Source organism: Protopterus annectens, chromosome 7.part0, assembly GCF_019279795.1.
Source record: "Protopterus annectens isolate FY-2018-M chromosome 7.part0, PAN1.0, whole genome shotgun sequence".
Taxonomy (NCBI): domain Eukaryota; kingdom Metazoa; phylum Chordata; order Ceratodontiformes; family Protopteridae; genus Protopterus; species Protopterus annectens.
In genome coordinates, this window is record NC_056739.1 from 249550954 (window position 1) to 249569985 (window position 19032).

General features: G+C 42.8%; 1 protein-coding gene across 1 annotated transcript in view; it reads left to right on the forward strand.

Annotated features, from left to right (window-relative positions):
- The window catches only part of LOC122805805 (epidermal growth factor receptor kinase substrate 8-like), a 293418-nt gene that overhangs the window by 69769 nt on the left and 204617 nt on the right, over positions 1 to 19032 (forward strand). The gene's annotated exons all lie outside the window — the stretch shown is intronic.

Here is a 19032-nt window from a genome sequence, read left to right on the forward strand (position 1 = left end):
CAAATTTGCTTAGCTGTTATATTGCAGAAATGTTGATACCTGCTAAGCATGGCTTAGCCCTGGTAACCAGTTCACACCACCCAGTCTGATAACATAGCAGGGTAATGACATCTGTAATAAGTGTATGCAATGCTATGTGCAATACATGCACCTATGTGCTGTCATTACAGTAGAAAGGGGTGTGAGTGTCATGTGTGGAACACAGATGTATTTGATGCCTGTGCAGCACTGTTATCCATGTGAATGTGTTACATACAGAGGTAGTAGCTCAGGGTATACGTTGTCACACTGGCATGTAGTACATCATGGTGGTACTATTGTTGACAGTGCTTACACAGGCAAGAGTAGAGTGCTAAATGTAGCACTGACAACAGGCACACCTGCAGGCATAGCTGGACTCTCAGGCCTCCCTGTTGTATCCCTGGTGTGTGAGCTGTGTCACAGTATATAACCCCTACTGGGTAATGATCCATGTAGAATGTAACTGTAGACTACTATCTGTACAGCACATGTTAGGGAGGGCTTCTGACATGCAGTTATGGCATACATATTGTTGTCAAACATCTATCTGTCAACACATTCATCCTACTGCATAGCTACTTGCCAAGCTGATGATTGTCAGTCCCTGTACAGATGTACAGATGGCAGGTATTCAGCTGGGATATGTACATGCATCCTAAGCTTGTTTGACACTGACGCATCTGCCCAGCTGTGTAAGAACTACCACATATAGGAGATAACACCCTGTATGCACCATATACCACAGGTACCCCCACTACACTACCATAGTCAACACAACATGCTTGGGTACAGGTCTCCATCACAGACACTAACCATGTGATGTAATGCATGTTGCATACATGTCAAGTTGATCACCTCAGTGGCCATGTGCAGGAGGCACCTGGAGGATTGGCTGATGCATGACACTCTCACACTGAGGGTCACCACAGTAGTGTCTGTTGATAGATTGCCTGCTGCCACATGGCAGATGGCAGGATACCACTATACACACAATCCCATACACAACCCATCTCTCCTTGGACAATAGCTAGGTACACAGCTATGACCACCTGCAGCGATGCACCCCAGTACTGACTCATATGTACATGTGCATGACTGAGTATAGCAGTGCCTGTGTATTAGCACACCTGTACTTGGGAATTCCATGAGGGCCTTCACAACCTTGTTTAACTCTATTATGTAAAGGCTTAAATTTTATACCTACGGCAGACATTGATCTAGTAACAGCCCTAATGGACTTAAAGCAGTTTATTAGGACTATTAACTTAAAAATCTTGTTTAAAACAAATTCGCTGACTGTAGATGTGTGTAGGAGACGTAGCACTTTTATCCCTTTGAATGTACCTGTTACAACTGCTTTTCACGATTTATGCGAAACTGAAATAAGAAGTCTGTTTGATAATACTAACAATAGAAAGAGTTATAATCTAACATATAATGAATATATGTCTTTGAGAAAACTAGAGTTGAATGATGATATAATTGTTAAGCAAGCGGACAAAGGGGGTGCTGTTGTCATTATGGATCGTGTTAAATGCAACCATTCTGTCGCCCTACTTCTCAATGATGCCAAGGCTTTTAAGCATATTAATTTTATTGATGCTAAGAAACATATTAGTAATGTCAACATGTTTGTATATGAACTACAGATCAATGGTGATATAGATTTAGATTTGTTCCATTTCTTTACTGTACCATGTCCGGTCATCCCACAGCTCTATGGACCCACCAATGAGACCTATTGTCTCTAGTAATGGGTGGGTTACGGAGCCAATATCTGTGTACTTGCAGAAACAGTTGTATCCTTTTTTGGCTTAATGTGGCAATATACTAAAGGACACAGGTGATTTTTTGAATAAATTATCTATTTGGTATTACAATTTGCATAATGACTTTATCAGTATAGGGGAATACTTGTTTGTAACTTTGGACATTGTATCCCTTTTTACTGTTATACCAAATAATTATGGGGTTGAATCCATTAGAGAATTTTTGATAATGCAGGGAACATTATTGGCTAGTTCTGTTCAAAACATCTGCTCATTACTAGAACTGGTGCTGAGTAACAACATTTTTATTTTTGATCAACAGTTATATTTGCAACTTAATGGCGTGGCAATGGGGATGCCTGTTGCTAATACATATGCAAACTTGGTTTTATACCAATGGGAACTACAGCATATACATAATGGTTGTGAATTTTTGAATAACAATATCTGTTTTTATCAGAGATTTGTAGATGACTGCTTCCTGATTTGGAAGGGCTCACTAGAAAGTTTAGAGCAGTTTGTGTCGTATTTAAATACATCTACTTCCTTTTTAGTTTTTAAAGCAACTGTATCTAAAGATGAAGCATTATTTCTTGATGTAAAGGTCAGTCTAAATGATGGTTTGTTACATACCACTATTTTTAAAAAGGACGTACACACTAATAGGTATATACATTTTGATAGTATGCATGCTCCTCATGTTTTTAAAGGTGTTGTTAAGGCACAGTTTGCTAGAGTGAGTAGGCTTAATATGAGTGATGTATGTTTCTATTCTCAACTTAATGAAATGTACAATGAATTTTTAACATGTGGTTATGACAGTAACATATTGGCAGAGTTGAAGGATTATGTTATACATAATAGAACCACTTTATATCCGCCATGTTTTAAGAATAATAGCGATTTTGATAATAACGTATTTGCTGATTTACCAGTCATACCACAAAGGAATAATACAGTTAGGTATGTGACTACTTTTGGAAATAGAGTTTTTTCAATTAAACGTATTATATATAAGTACTGGTCGGTATTGACTGCATCTCCTGAGATATTAAGGTTATTGGGTACTAAACCCTATTTTTCTTACAGAAATATGCGAACAGTTAAAAGTAGGTTATGCTACAAAGATTTTAAAGGTAATATTAAAACTGGTACTAATATGAAGTTTTTTTGGTTTGCCTCGGTTTGGTACTTCTAAATGCTTGAATTGTTCTTGTTGCTTAGATATAGCTGATATTGCTACCTCTTCTTCTTACATTCATCCTATTACTTATAGAAACTATAGGTTTAATGTTATGGCAAATTGTAACACAATTAATGTTGTATATATGGCTACCTGTATTATGTGTAGCTCATTTTATATAGGTAAAACTACTCGTAAGCTAAAAGACAGGATCATTGAGCATAAGTCTGAGATTAGGAGGGAAAATCTAAATAATGCCTTATTCAAGCATATACAATTGAGTGGAGTTGAACATAAGTTTAGGTTTAGGGTTATAGACGTTGTTCTATCCTCTATTAGGGGTGGGGATATTAATAATATTCTTGAGACCAGAGAATATGAGTGGATACTCCGACTGGCAGTGGATCGTCCACCTGGTCTAAATTCTGCTTTAAGTCTTAAACCTATTTTAATGAAGCTACAGCGTATTAAATTATGATATGTGTATTTTCTATGTTATACTGAATTTTATATGTAGATGTACACATACATTATTCATTTTTTATCTATATTTTTATGTATTTTTATGTGTCTTATAAACATTGCATCTGTTTCTTTGGTCACATGATATGGGCTGCTATCATGTGACTTGTGGGCTCTTATTTAAAACAAGTGATGTTTTGAATGTAATTGTATTAGTGTTGAGAAAGGGTTCTACCCGAAAGCTTTGCTGTTTTGATAAAGTTTTTTTCCAATGTGTTGTGTTTTCTTCATTGGCCTTCACAACCACCCCAGCACCCATTGCCATAGTCAGTTGTGGCTGCTGCTGTATGGGACATTTACATGTACCCTGTTAAGCTCCTCTCCATACTGGCTACATGAGTCCTGCAGTACCAACACAACAGTGTTATACAAATGGGTTGATAGGCATGGGATACCCATTGTGTTCTGGCAAGTGTGTGTATGTGTGCATGTCCGTATATTTGTAGGGTACAGCATTCTGAGACCACATACTCCTATTACAATACCCATTGCCACACAGTAGTACAGATAGTTTTAGGTTCATAGGTTCATAGGTTCATACTAGGCTATCTGCCCGAGGGCATTTATTACAAGCCTAGTTTATAGGCTTTTGCCACCTTACCCCCTTTAGTATATGGGGTATACCGCTTGTTTTCTGTCTCTTGAGCAGTGACACTGAGGTAATCCTAGGGGTATCTCTGATATCTCATCCCCATTTCAAGATTTCTCTTGAACAAGGCCAGCTGTGCCTGCTCTGCCTCACATATGGATTTTTTTTCCACAGCATAGGAGTCTTTTCTTGGAGAATCTATCCCTCCAACCTCCGTCTTATCCGTGTCGAGTTTGAAGTCGGTCTCCAGCCCTTGGTTTTTGCAATGGATCTGAATTTTTCAGGTCAAATATCAACATCAAATCTGTATTTGATGTTGAGCAATGTTTTAGGCTCTGGTCCTGAAGTTAGGTCGAGCCGAGTTCTTTCTTGAGGGGAGCTGGACGGCAGTTCAGTCGGGCAGCATAGGAGATGTTTTGGTTGTTGAGGAACTTTTGTGGAGTCTCTTTTGCAAGTGTCGTCAGTCAGCATGTGGTGGGTCAGGCACATTCCAGTGATGGGGTCTGCGACTGATGAGTAGGGAGACTATGACTGATATTGATCTAGATGAGAACTCTCTCATGATAGGTGAGAATCCCTTCATGATTCCTAAGGGGGTTATGTATATGTCTTCCTAACTACTTGCTACATGGGTGTCGAATGACAGACCTGGGTCAACTTGGACTGCCCTTTATCCTGATAACTTCTTCTGTGCTTTTTTGGATTGCCACCTATTTGGTGTTTGAAGGAGTATGTTTTGATTTGATATAACTGGCCATTATGGCATTTAGGCCATTTTTTCTAGGGCTGGCACCAGTGAGGGCCTGTCTTGACTCTGGTGTTTCCCTTCTGATTTTTATGTGTGTTTCTTTGGCTGGTTTTCTACAGTTTGTTGTTTTTGTCCTCTTGTTGCCCCTGTGTGTTGCTGAGGACCTTGAAGGTCTAGACAGTGAAGCTGGTGGCAAGAGTTGTGACAGAGTTTGACAGGACTTGTTTGACCCTGACACCAGGCTTTCTCTTGTGTGCAACTAGTCTACTCGCCAGCCATCTTGTGATTGCCAGTTTGCAACCCATCTTGTGATGGTTGGGTGAACATTTTGGCAATACAGTTTGTGATGATATTATTGTCAGATGTGTATCTGGGGTATAGCCTGATCGAGGCCTTCTATGGTTGGTGGCCTGTTTCAAGCTTTCAACTTTGTTTGAAAAATTTTAAAGAGCTGTTTTAAGTTTAGAACATCAATAAAAACAAAGCCATCTCTGTTTGCCAAAGAGGTGGCTTTAAATCCCCCTCCATGGTATCCCTGGGGTGGCTTTATTAATCCTCTCCATGGCAAGAGAACAGACTTGTAGCACTAATGGGGTGTAAGCGCCCAGTGGGGGTGAGCACGGACCACAGTTGTGGTGTGGGCGTTGCAGAGGTGGGACCTGGAGTGCAGTATGAGCTGAGCCACTGTATTATTTGGCAGCTGTTTTTGGCTCAGATACCCGGCTCACCCATGTCGGCTGTTGGATTTTATGTAGAGCAATCAGGAGCACTTTTTGCTGGTGGAGAAGAGCAGTTCTCCATTGGTCGCTGAGATTTTGAGATGGGGAGGGGAAGTTTGGGATTTGGGCTGTCTTTCGGGGTTGGGAGGGAGAAGTTTGCATCTGTAGGATTTGTGGAGAGGGTGTCAAGTTGCTGTAGGATCAATGGTCTCTGGATCAAGAATTCTAGCATTATCTTGGAGTATCTTCCTCCTTTGATTTGAGTTTTTGTAAATTATCTATTTTCAATTTGCTTTTGGAGTCTTTTTTTAGAGAGTTTTTCTTTGTCTTTTGCTTTATTTAGTTTTTTTACTTTTCTTGGTTTTGTTTTATAGTTGTAGAGGGGCTCTTTCAATTTTTAGTTTTTTTGCTCTATGGTGTCCTTATTTGACGATTTTAGCCTTTGGTTGTAGTATTTGTTTTGTTTTGGTGTTGAGTACAGCTTTTTGTTAGTTCCAAAGAGCTGAAGTTTTGTGCTGGATTGCCTGGTTTTTGATGTGCTTTCCGCCAGCCTGGGGCCATTTGAACGGTGTTAGTGTTTTTAGGGCTGTGTGTTTGATGCCAGGAAGTCTTTATCAGTTTTCTTTCCACTTGGGGATGAGGACTAGAAGAGCACGGTTTCGAGATTTAGATGATTCCAGTAATTTTTATTATTTTGTGTTTTGTGATAGGGTCTCTGTTATGATTGGATGATGTATGTTTTGTCACCAGTGGGATCTTATACTAGGGTGTTTGTCCCATGTTGGTTGTATAAGTCTATGTGATGTTTTATGGAGGTGTTCTCTTGTGGGATAAGTGACTATTTTATCATGGCATTGTTGTTCCACTGGTTTTTGGTTGTTTTGGGTTAGGGTGTTTGGGCTAGTGTTTTGGTGGGAAGGTATAGTGGGGTTGGTCATTTGTAGATGCATTATTCTGGTGTAGGGTGATTCAAGGCCTGTGTCTTGGTCTTTCAGTTTGTGAATGTGATGGTTTCGAGTGCATCGTGCTGGGGGCCAGTCTGCAGGTGGGTGTCTTGCAGATTATGGAGATATACTTGCACCTGGTTGCGTGCCTCTTTGCCGTGCGTTGCCATCTTTCTTATTAAATGGGATAGTGCCATGACCATGTAGTCCCCCTTGTGGATTGGTTGTGTCTTAGAATTTGGGCATATTAGCATATAAAGAGGGGCCTTGTGATAGTGCTGGGGTGGATTTAGGACTGCATTGAGTAGTTTTACCAGCAGTTTTTTTTCTCCATTTGTGTTCTAGGGTGGTAGGTTTAGAATTTGAGCCTGCCTAAAAGGCACTGGTAGGCAGCATTTTGGCTTTCTTTTTGTTTGGTAGGGTGGGTGACTGGTGCAATGCACTATTCTTGTTAGCGTTATTGTTTTAGCAGTGCCTCCAATAGACTATTGTGGATCCGGTGACAACGACACCAGAGTTTAAGCTAATTGTTAAAGCTGATCATCTTATCTCTGTATTGTGGCATCATTCTTGGACAGTGGAATTTGCTCCTTTGCAGATTCACATTTGAGCCAATTGTCAGACGATCGCTCCTGGTCTATGTGGCATCATTCTCATACCTGGTGGGATACTGCTCAAGGTTGGGCAGACTATCGCTGTTTTCTATCTAATTTGTGAGAGCTGAGAGATGCTTTTCGCCTTAGTGCTGTGGCGATCTCAGGTCTCTTACAGGCGGCTTGGTGTGTGACCTTCTCGTATCTATGTGAGTGAGCGGACGTAGTGGTGTGTCTGTGTTGCGAGTGCTGGCCAGTCTGGTGTGATGGGCGGCAGTGTGCCAGACTTTTCTCCTTGTAATTTCTGGTGAGGCGGATGTGTTGCTGTGTGCTGTGATGGAGGTGATGTTGTCTAGTGGACTGGTATGTGTGTGGGGTGTTGTGTTGCTGTTTGGGTTGTTCGGGTGTGACTGTATGTGTTGGCGTTGTGTGTTCCCATGGTGTGTGTTGAGCAGTCTGCTATGTCTGGTGTGGTGTTTGTGTTGCTTTCTGGTCTTGCTATGGTAACCTGTTTGAGTGTTTATGTAGTGGCCATTCCCATACCGAGCCTACCTGAGTGAGTCTGGGTCTATGTCCCCGGTGGTTGTGAGTTGTTTGGTATGATAGAAGGCTGTCCAGGTGTATTGTGTGGGAGCCTCTTTAGCTGAGCATATGAGGGCATCTCGCATTTATTCTGCTATAGCCTATTCACCAGCTCAGGAGGGAGAAGATTGACTGAATGGCAACATTAACAGTAACTCAAGATTCACTTCTTTAAAATGAGCAGTTTAACAGTAGACGAGAAATCCCTAACTGATGGAGAAGGTGCTAGGTTTAAGAAGAGAAATTCGGGGATGGGTGGAGAAGAATAGGGGTGAAGTTTTAAACTTGGAGAAAAAAGTTAAAAAGTTAGAGAGGTAATAATAGAATTTAAAGCAAAGTTTTGGTTTGGGGGATAGATTAACATAGGTCAAGTAAGGATGATCTTTAGGTATTAGAAAAATGGCTTATAAGGTAAGAAAGATTTTGATTGAAAAGAATGCAAGATGGAGTTACCAGTAGAAGAGATTGAGGTATTTTGTAGGTATGGAGGTTACTAGAAAAAAATGTAACTTGAAGTGAGTTAAAGGAAAAAAAGTTAAAGATGGACTGAAATGGTGGATTTCAAAACAGAAATGGGTGATAGGAGGCAAAAGGATGGCCAGATTTTTGAGAAATAAAATGGGATGGGATTTCAAAAGTGATGTATTGATTTTAAATGGGGATTGAGAAAAAAAATATGAGAAATGAGATATAAAAAAAGATTAAAATTTGATAAGCAGATAGAAGACTCAAGTGTTAACAGAACAACTGAGATTTCTGGGAGGGAACAAAATTCTAAGATAAGGAAGACAACATACAAGAAGCTGTTGCTGCCCATAGGTGAGGCATGACAATGCAACACCCTACTATGTGTGTGGCATGTGCATTAGATACATATCCCTGTAGTACCATTGTTGGGATATACAATGGGTTGTATTACAGTCATGGCCAATGTGTGATGGTGGGTATGTAAGAGTGTCATCATGGGTTTCAGGGAGTACAATATCCACTGGGGGATGTGGGTGCTGTGTACACTGTCATTACACCAAGGTACACCCAGTATATGTCCCATGTACCACGTTATGGTTACCACTGTCACCATCAACCATACAGGTAACTGATACCACAATCCAGGTCAGTTATGCATGCACTGTGTGCTGTGTGCAGCCTACCTGTAACACATTGGATACACAGTCAAGTTAGTTAGCAGCAACAGACCCAGGTTTTTTGGACATGTGTCTGCCTGTTATGTGTCTGTTAATGTGTATATGAAGGTATATCACACGATGTATTGTCCATATACACCCATTATATCCCCCATTATCATACTGTACATGTCTGGGGATGTTCTCCATGTAACATGTAACCTGGAACACACCTCACCCTAAATGCTGTGTGGTGTGTGCAATGAAAGCCACACACTTCAGTATCACTAAATACCTAGGTAGGGGTCTAATCCCAGTGTTGCCAAGTAAGAGTGTGCATGCATGTGGATGGGTCTACATCAGGTTGCAGATTATACACGTCCCAGCGGGTCACCTGTCCATGTGGCACAGGCAATAACTGTTATACAAACCTGTGACATGTTCAACTGTACCCCAGATATGTCACAGCCATGGTGTCACCACAGTGCCATACCACATTGTGAATATGACTGCAGACCATCCTCGTGCTGACACATGTACACCTACAACACAAATGAATATCATTATAGAGACCACAATCAACGAGTGATGCTAACAGCTATAATGTATTATTGCTGGATGGCTACAGTACCTGACATATATGCATTACACTTTACTCCTTACAACATGTTACACTGCAGTACTGTGGTATACTGTGGTACAGTCACCGTGTGCATCAGAACCATATCAGCCTGTCCCTGCATCGATGGTATGGATGACAGGGATGTAGCACAGTATCATCATATGCACAAGGTGTATTGTTGGTTTGCCGGAGGCTGAGGGTGGGCCATACATTTGACACCATGTGTGTTGGTGAGGGGTGTAATGAGGTGAACTGGGCATGGTGATGTGGTGTGTAGGTATGAGGTTGCCCTAGGTGTGTTTGTATAGTGTGTGGTTATACATGCACACAGTTCTGCCATGTGGCTGCCCTACACAAGTGTTTATGGACAGCTGCAGACCATACCTGGCAGGGTGTGCAGTTCACTGCCTCTGGCCAGGGACACGTGGACTGTGCTTGACAGGGGTTGCATGGGTACGTCCAGGTACAGGCCTCGATGTGCTACTCTCGCCTGATGATGACAAATGTCCACTGGAACCAGGTCCCTCTTGGGACTGGCCAGAGCCACCTGCTTGTGGCCTGCTGTGGTGTGGTGTGGACAGCACCTCTCCTACAGTGCCAGGGCTGGAACTGCCACTATGGGAGCCCCTTGGTGTCCCAGCATGTCCACATTGACTGCCAGCTGTTGGCGTTGCTGGCCTATGTCCACGCGGCCATCGCCGCACTCCCACCACACGTTCAAGCACGGACAGGCCACGGTCAATGAGGGACATCATCTCACCAGACCGTCTATCCATGAACTCAGTTAATGCATGGATGGCACCAGCTAGCTCATGGGTGTTGTCACTTGCAGATGTGAGAGCAGCCCTCTGCAGCCTCAGGCCCTGTCTGATGTAACATTCCATATGTGCCTGCACTGCCATGACAGCCTGAAACATGAGCCTGCTGGTACCAGCTGTGTCGCATCTGCCAGGGGCATGATGACCAGTGGCCCTACCATGAGCACCCTGGGACATCTGACTATGTGGTGCCCTGATGAACATCTGGCTATGCCTGCTGTGACCTGACACAGTAGGCATGGTTTCCCCACTTTCCTGTGCACTGTCACCAAATGCCAGCTGTCCCTACGCTATGACCACTAGTGATGGATTATGTATAGGCACTGAAACTGTGTGCAGGGTTGGGGTAGCTAAAACGGGGATGTAAAATGATGGTGCAGTTTTGGCCCCTGACAACCCAACCTGTGCCTCAACAGTACTATCATAATCTTCAGTGTCTATATGGAGGCCAACATCAGACTGCATGCAGGAGGGACCCTGACCCACCTCGCCACCTGTGGGGGAAAACGATAAATGCACTTTAAAACCTGTACAGCATTGCATAACAGTATACACACACACACAGACACACACACACACACACACACACACACACACACACACACACACACACACACACACACACACACACACACACACACACACACACACACCACTGTAATACCTACCTGTCTGTGACTTTATAGATAGTCCCATGTATATTCCCATGCATTCCCCATCCTGCATCACACTTGGTAACATACACACATTGATACCACCCATTAACATATCAGTCCTCTAAATGCCTAGACAAGCAATCACAATGCAAGACCTGTTACAACATTACCTGCCTGATCTGTGTGTAGTGGTTTTAGATGGCCTCACTGCTGTCATTCAGTGTTCTCCCTGTGTATGTCCAGACATCATGAGCATGGCCCCTATATGTGTGGAGTACTATGTTCACTCCATAATATCTCATACTGGAGGGTCATGTATATGTATTGAAAAGTACATGCCAGATATGCTGCTCAATCAGCCTATCATATGACAACTGTAATATATGGGTACACTCCCTGGTGTTGACTAATACTTCCCCAATGCATCTGTAGTGCTGCATACAAGGGTTTTTGATCACCTCTCTGCTGAATGCGATATTAAGGGTATACCTGGTGCCTACCTTCCCTCTCAATATCTGTTCCATGCTACAGACCTTATTATACTATCAGCTGTCCTGTGATTACATACATGACAAGTATTCCTGGTGTGTAATGTGATAGTCCATCTCCATGTACTGCACGATCCCAAAGGGAGGTACTGCTATATGAATAACCCGACAATCACACATGTGCATACATGGCCACCCACACAAACACACACACATGCACACACACATCCTACATGCATCAATCTCCCTCCACTTCACCAGAGTGACCCTACAGCAAACTACCCACCAGGATGCACACACACATACAGGTGAGGTTGCAAAATGATAGTACGCACAGTCCTCCGATTACCTATGTCAACATGCATAACATATGGTACACAACAGCATGCAGTGCAGCTATAGTCAATCCATGCTAGCAACAGGATACATATGTGTGATGCATGTGCTGTGTCACTAGGTGATGCCCCTTCCCCTGGATACCACTGCACCCATGTACAGAGTATTTCTGTGCACCTGTTCTGCACCCTGCCATGTACTGTGCACCCTACCTCACAGGTGTACAACCCATTGCTGAATATGTAGTACTGTGTTAGTTATATAAGCTTTAATGCTCACAGCCCCTATGTTTTTTAGCAACACATACCTGGGATGATATGTGTACAGATGTCATTTGTGAATGTCTGATATCTGATTTATAGCTCTCAACATCAGTGGACCATGTATGACCAATCCAATACTATTACACTGACAACCATTGAGCATACCGTGGCTATGGGGAATGTACACACCCCTATTGATATGATGCACCCTTCCTTGATCTGCCATGAGACCACATCACCACATATCTTAACAGTACATGAGCCCAATATGTGACATATGTCCTGTACTTTCACATGCAGTGTCTACGGAATGTGTTAGGTGTGCAGAGACTGACCACGATGCATACACTCCATGTGGGCATATGTGCACACCCTTATCATGACAATGTGTTGCCCCTATTGTTATGTGTACTACAGCAGTCACTACTGCTGGCTGGAGTATAGTAGCATGGGCCATTTGCATTTGCAGTGTATGTTCATTCTGCCCTACACATGTCCCCCTAATCTGCATGATTGCAAGGTCTACTCATGTGCACATCCCTTGGTGTCCACACACTGCCATCATTATTGCTGCGGGGGTATGGTTACATCTACCACAGTTCCTGAACATGACTATGTGCAGATACAGCCATTCTTAGCATCCTTAGGATCCCTGCTGCAGTGCACTGGTGTGTCATGCTGACACCCCCCCACCTTCAGCCTTTTTACAGATGCTTGACAAGTAAGGCCTACACACGTGTGTCATTTTGCAGTGTCCCATACACTGAACACCACATGTTACAGCCTAGTCCCAGCTGATAATGTGGGCCACAGTAATACCTTATGCCATAGTGTAACTCTGCAACAGTTGCCATTGTCCTACAGGTATATACACTGCTGTTGCACTGTATATGGGTGTTGTTCCAAACATGTCCCTACTGTAGGCCATGTCTCCCACCATTATGTTATTCCCTGTGGACACATTCTGCAATGACAGGGTGTTAGTTATCTTGCAGGTATCTGACATACCCTTCCAATGCCCCATCATGGTCACCACTGTGATGCCGTGCATTTAACAGCAACAATATGTGCACATGTACAGCATGCATTCTGGGTAGGTGTGTTAGATGTGTGCATGAAATATACCATAGCCATTACATGCCCGGTGTATTGTCAAGCATCTACACAAACCATACATACCAGCTTCAGGCTGCTGCCTTGGTGGTATACTGGAAGGGCCTACATAAGAGGGTGAGACATGCAAAGTCAGTGGCCACACCTGTGGTATTGCTACAGTGTGGGTGCAGCATTACAATACATCAACAGTACATGTCCACAATACTACCACATATGCACATTTGTTTATCACTACTATGCAGCAACAAACTATATCTATGACATGTCAGATATGCATGATCTACCTGTACAGATGTGGATGTATATGCAAACTACTGATGTGCCCTGTGGCCTTACCTGCATGCTCCTCGGCCAGTGTGTGAGTAGCACCTACCTCAACAAAGGTATCCATTAGTTGGTGGCTATGTGGATGGGCAGGTGCCACGAGGCTGGCTTGGAGCTCCTCCACACTTGTCAGGGGGGATGGATGGTATGGCCCCCCCTGTGGCAAGGTGATCCCCTGGACTGTAGCAGCACGCCGCAGGCATTGCGAAGCAGGTCAGAACAATGATGCCAGACCTGCTCATAACTGCGGTTGTGCAGTCTGACATCACTGACCCTGTGGGCTAGGTCATTATACAGGGTAGTCCACTCCTGATGATCATGGGAAGCCTGGCTAAACAAAACAGGGTAGTGCTGAGAGGTGGTTCACTACAATGTCGTTCTCAGCTGCTGAGTACACCAGAAGTCTTTCATGAGACATCTTGCCTGAAAGACATTAAGATGAACACAGGTGTGAGCAAGTCATGCAGCAAGGTTATCACAGTTCTTAATACACATCACTGTCATCCCCCACCATATCAGTGACAACAAATTGTACACACAACTCAATAGGTATGGCTACATCATACCTACCAATGGGGCAGATATTGTATTGTACCACACTTTGTGCAATGTGTTTGTAGCTATGTTCCCTGTGGGGACACTATCATTGCTGGCCAGTTACAGACTATTCACCTGCATGCCATTGTCAGGGCCACTATGGTACCAAATATGGCTGTGGTAGGCTTGCTATGTGGTTGCTGCACATCTGAAATTCTGTGTTATTGGGGTTATCTATGCATGCTTTTGGACATGTTCCTGGATTGTGTACACTATTATTATGGACATATGTTCTATAACAGTGACACAATAGCATGTATATGTACTAGTGACCATCAGAACCACCTCTTCAAACTCATCTGCCCATGTTACCTAGCCACATCACATGTATGACCCAACTCTGGGCCTCCTCATGTACTGGTCCAGCAATACCTTCAGGTGGAACCAACTCAGGGGATGTTGTCCTCCCCTGGAGGCACACACAAACATGTTCTTGTCCCCTGAGGTCAGGTCCAGGGTCTGTTCCATAACGGGCTCCACAGACACATGTGGGATGTGCTACATCACCTTGAGGCACCCAGTACACATTCACAGGGCTCACATGCTCCTCCTGCTCAGCCTCCAGGCCAGGCACCTTCGGGACGTGGACTGTTGTTGTGAGTAGCAGTGGGTGGGAGGCTTGTTGGAATTGTGTCCATATTGGGGCCGATGGGACATCCACATCACAGACCACACACACCATACAGAGTGTTTACCCACCACATGTGTCACATACCACCCCTGTAGGCTGTCCTCTATATCTACCAACCCTGACCACCTCCACAACTATACCTGCCATACGTCCCCATATTCTCATTGCATACTTCACAGACAAGGGCAATGTGGTCCCAACAAGGGGTTCACATGTGACATACCCATCCATGTTGTACACACTGACAGCTGTAGATATCTGTGTGTATTGCTATGTGTGCTGTTTCCTCGCACATAGCATGCAGCACTGTGATGGTAATATAGAGAACATGTATTTACATACATATATGTTTGTGTATATATGTGTACACATGGATATCCGTATATTTGTGGACATACATGTAGCAATATATATATATATATATATATATATATATATATATATATATATATATATATATATATATATATATATATATATATATATATATATATATATATATATATATATATAAGTGTGTGTGTACACATATGCATACCGATATATAGGGTACATACAGACATCAGGTCCACAATCTCACAACACCTTCCTGCACAGCTGCACTGTTCTGCCTTGCTACAACACAGACAGGTGTCACATATGGACACAGCCTGGCATTAGGGGGGTATATGTAGGGCCAGATTGCAGGTAACCCTATTACACACCTATGGCATTCCTGCATGCTACAATACAGGTTAACCTGAGTATCCTGCAAAAGGTGGCCTGTGGAAACCACGTGCCCATCATTATGGCATTACATCCACCACCTGCTATTGGCAACAGTAATATACATACTGCTCATTACACAACACACACTATGATGGCTTACATCTTCTCAGTCAGTGCTGCTCTGCACGGTTGACGGGTATGGCCCACTACCCACAGGGACAATCTCTATTGTCCTTAGCAGTTGTTCAGCGGAACATCATTACAACAACACTTGATGGCACATATAAATCATTCCACATCATCTATCCCATTATTATGGACCAAGTACTACTGTCAATTACATGCATATATACTTCACATACCTGTTATGGGAATGAAGTTTCTTCTGGATAGTTTGCTGGATGATTTTTTTTTTTTTTTTGGCTTTCAGTCTCTCTCTCTCTCTCTGTATTCCTCCAGTAAATGGATTGTGCTGCTTTGAATAGATTGCAACATTTTTTTAGGTGATGCACATGATCAGGTGATGTCCTCTGCACCACTCAGTGTCCTCCACTTGCTACTTGCATGCAACATGCTGTGTAGTGCTTCCAATTACCACTGTCATGGCAATCCACTACTAAATATTCCTACATCATATGGGCATGGTCCCTTTACCTTTCCTGTATGGTGGACATCCTTGCTGTGTGTGGGCAGCAGTGTTACAGACAGCAGGTAGCAATACCTCTTACAAGAGAACCTGTACACTCAGGCCAGCTACATAGTTGTAGGGGGTTCCAGAACTACAGACAGAGTGTGAGTAGTGTTGTTTTGTGCATTGTATAGCACCAGTGTTACAGGGTTTATGTGTACATACTACTTTAACTTGGAATGCAGTCTGTCTGCATAGCTCTCAACTGTGGGCCTATCCACTTGATGGCCAGAGGTGTGCCTATTATGTTTTGTCTGTCCACCACACAGGTCTTGTGTCAGATATATCACTGGCAGTGCGTGTGTTGAGTGGTATCAGTGCATGGCTACATTCATGTCTGTTTCTAACTTCATATTTCTGAATAAGGGTATGTTGCAGACTATCCTGTAACACCAGCAACTTGTTTAGTGTATGGCAACAGTATTTCACATATGGGCCTGTGTTCCAGCCTCTGTCCTCCACCTGCATACCAGACTTTGTACATATGACATGCTGTCAGGGTTGTTATGTAGTGGGCTGTGAGTATGCCATGCTGCCATTCCTGCCATCAGTCCACTGCTGTTGTGGCCCTCACACATATTGTGGGGTTGGATCCATATATGTGTGTGCTTCATCACCAGAATATGTGTGTGCCCTTATGCACTCCAGAGGCCAATGTATATAACAGTGGTATATAGCCCTGTATTATTCAGTCTATGGGGGGGGGGGGTGCACCATAACTAACCTAGTCTGTTACAACATGTGGAGGTATCAGGGGTAAGCTGCCTTAAGGTATCTGGATGTATATTACCATACAATTCACCTTGGGTAAATGCAGGCCTACTGTTTCCTGCCATGCAGACTGTTCTGTTTCTCAGTGTGTTTGTGATGGTGTCAGCTATATCTTGTTATGTAACAGATACATCGCATTGTGTCAGCTGAGGTCTTTACCCCCTAGGGATTATGTACACAGTGTATTTAGAGGCTGCTGGACTACACAGCTGCAATACTTAATGTCGATTGAATGTTATCCTGTGGCCCAGTCTGTCTTTACTATTGTACTACTTGAAGGTCTTGGCCTGGACAGCAACATATATCAACCTTTCCAGACTACTTTATTAATATAAATGTCTCACAGTTGCATTACTCTGTTTATATGTATGTCAGAGTCTAAACAGTTATGTGACATAGCAGATACAACTGTAATAGTACACAAATAAAGCTTTCCCATGTATGCAAACCTATGTGTGGTGTTTTATCCTTTGACCTTTCTGTGGGTATATGTTGCAGGCAACAATTGTCATTTGTATGGCTGGCTCATACAGTGTCCAGCTGGTCAGGTGGAAACTGTAGGCATAGTGGCTGTTCCATACTGTGTGCACCTTCTACATATGTATCACCCTATACATATCTCTGTGTGTGTATGTGTAGTTACATATATAACTATATATATGTATACATACATATATATGTATCAGCATATATGTGGCTGTGTGTATGTATCTTAGGAAATTTGATTGCTTCCACATTGTACATTCCCTGTGGTAGGCTGACTGTACCGCATGATATGTTACTGATACCAGCCTGACATCATACTGGTGGGATGGAGTACTGTTCACATCTTGTGCCCATGTTGTGTCAGGTCCTGCTTATGGGATTTGCAACAGTTGGTATTGTATTGCAGGGCAGACGTGTTTGGCTGTGGGGGGTGAATATCTATACATACAAGACATACGGTGTTTGGGCCCCCTCACCCCCATTAATGGTGCATGTGGACATATATGTTTTTGTTATCTTCTCTTTTATATCAATATATGTATGCATATACCTGTATAGATATATATTTCTGCTTACATATATTTATTGCAGTATATATATAGACATATAGATTTAGACATATATATCTATAGATGTATGCATATGTATGTATATATGTTTATATTTATATATATATATATATATATATATATATATATATATATATATATATATAGATATATATATATATATATATATATATATATATATATATATATATATATATATATATATATATCTACGCACATACATCTACATGTTTAAATACATTTCCTGTACTGTTGAATGACTGGGCTGAATGATATGTTTGTGAAAACAGCAGGGTTATGTATATCTGACATGGCTTAGTGGTAAATCACTTTGGCTATGGTGTGCAGGGTCCTGGGCTCAAGCCTTCCAAAAGCTGTTTATTTTGTTGCTAGGCAGAACAAGGGCTGTTGGATACAGAGTGATTAAGGCACATTTAAGCAGTTGTAAGCGGGTTTGCATGGGTTTGTAACTTCCGGTTACTGTTTCTTATACTCTGTTAGCTTCTCAATTGTTTAGCCTGTGTAGGCATTGCTTACCCCTGCGCAAACAGGCTTAAACCCGCTTACTACTGCTTAAAAGTGCTTACGCCTGCTTACCCCACGCTAATTTCTTTAAAAGAAAAGAAAAAAGGGTCGACAGGAAAGTGGTGAAAAAGAGGCACAAGGAAGGAAAGACAGTAGGTAATATAGCTAGGGATGTGCAGGAGGGTGTAGGGAAGGTCCATAGGTGCCCATTTCTTCTACAGCAACAGCTGTGCATATACACTGAATTTGGATATAGATTTGGGCACCCAAACCCCTGAGAGAGGGGTGAGGACAACAATAATATGTTGTGATGCCAATAAGACCAGATTACATGTGTCCAGTGGACACGTGCGAAAACAACAGCTATGTATAGGGCAATATTTTTGGGGGGGAGCAGATTGCCCTTTTTTTCAGGTGAGAGTGGGATGTTGGAGAGGGATAGTAGGTATATTTGGGGAGGTAGGTTGGGTAGGTTAACAGACAAGACAAATAAGACACATACAGGGGCGGTATATGACACATGTGGGGGTAAACACCTTGATAGGGAAGGGGTGTTGGGAAATCAGAAGCCCATGAGCCCCCTAGTGGAATCAGTGGGACTGAGGTCCCCACCCATGGGCAGTCATAACTGCATCTTCAC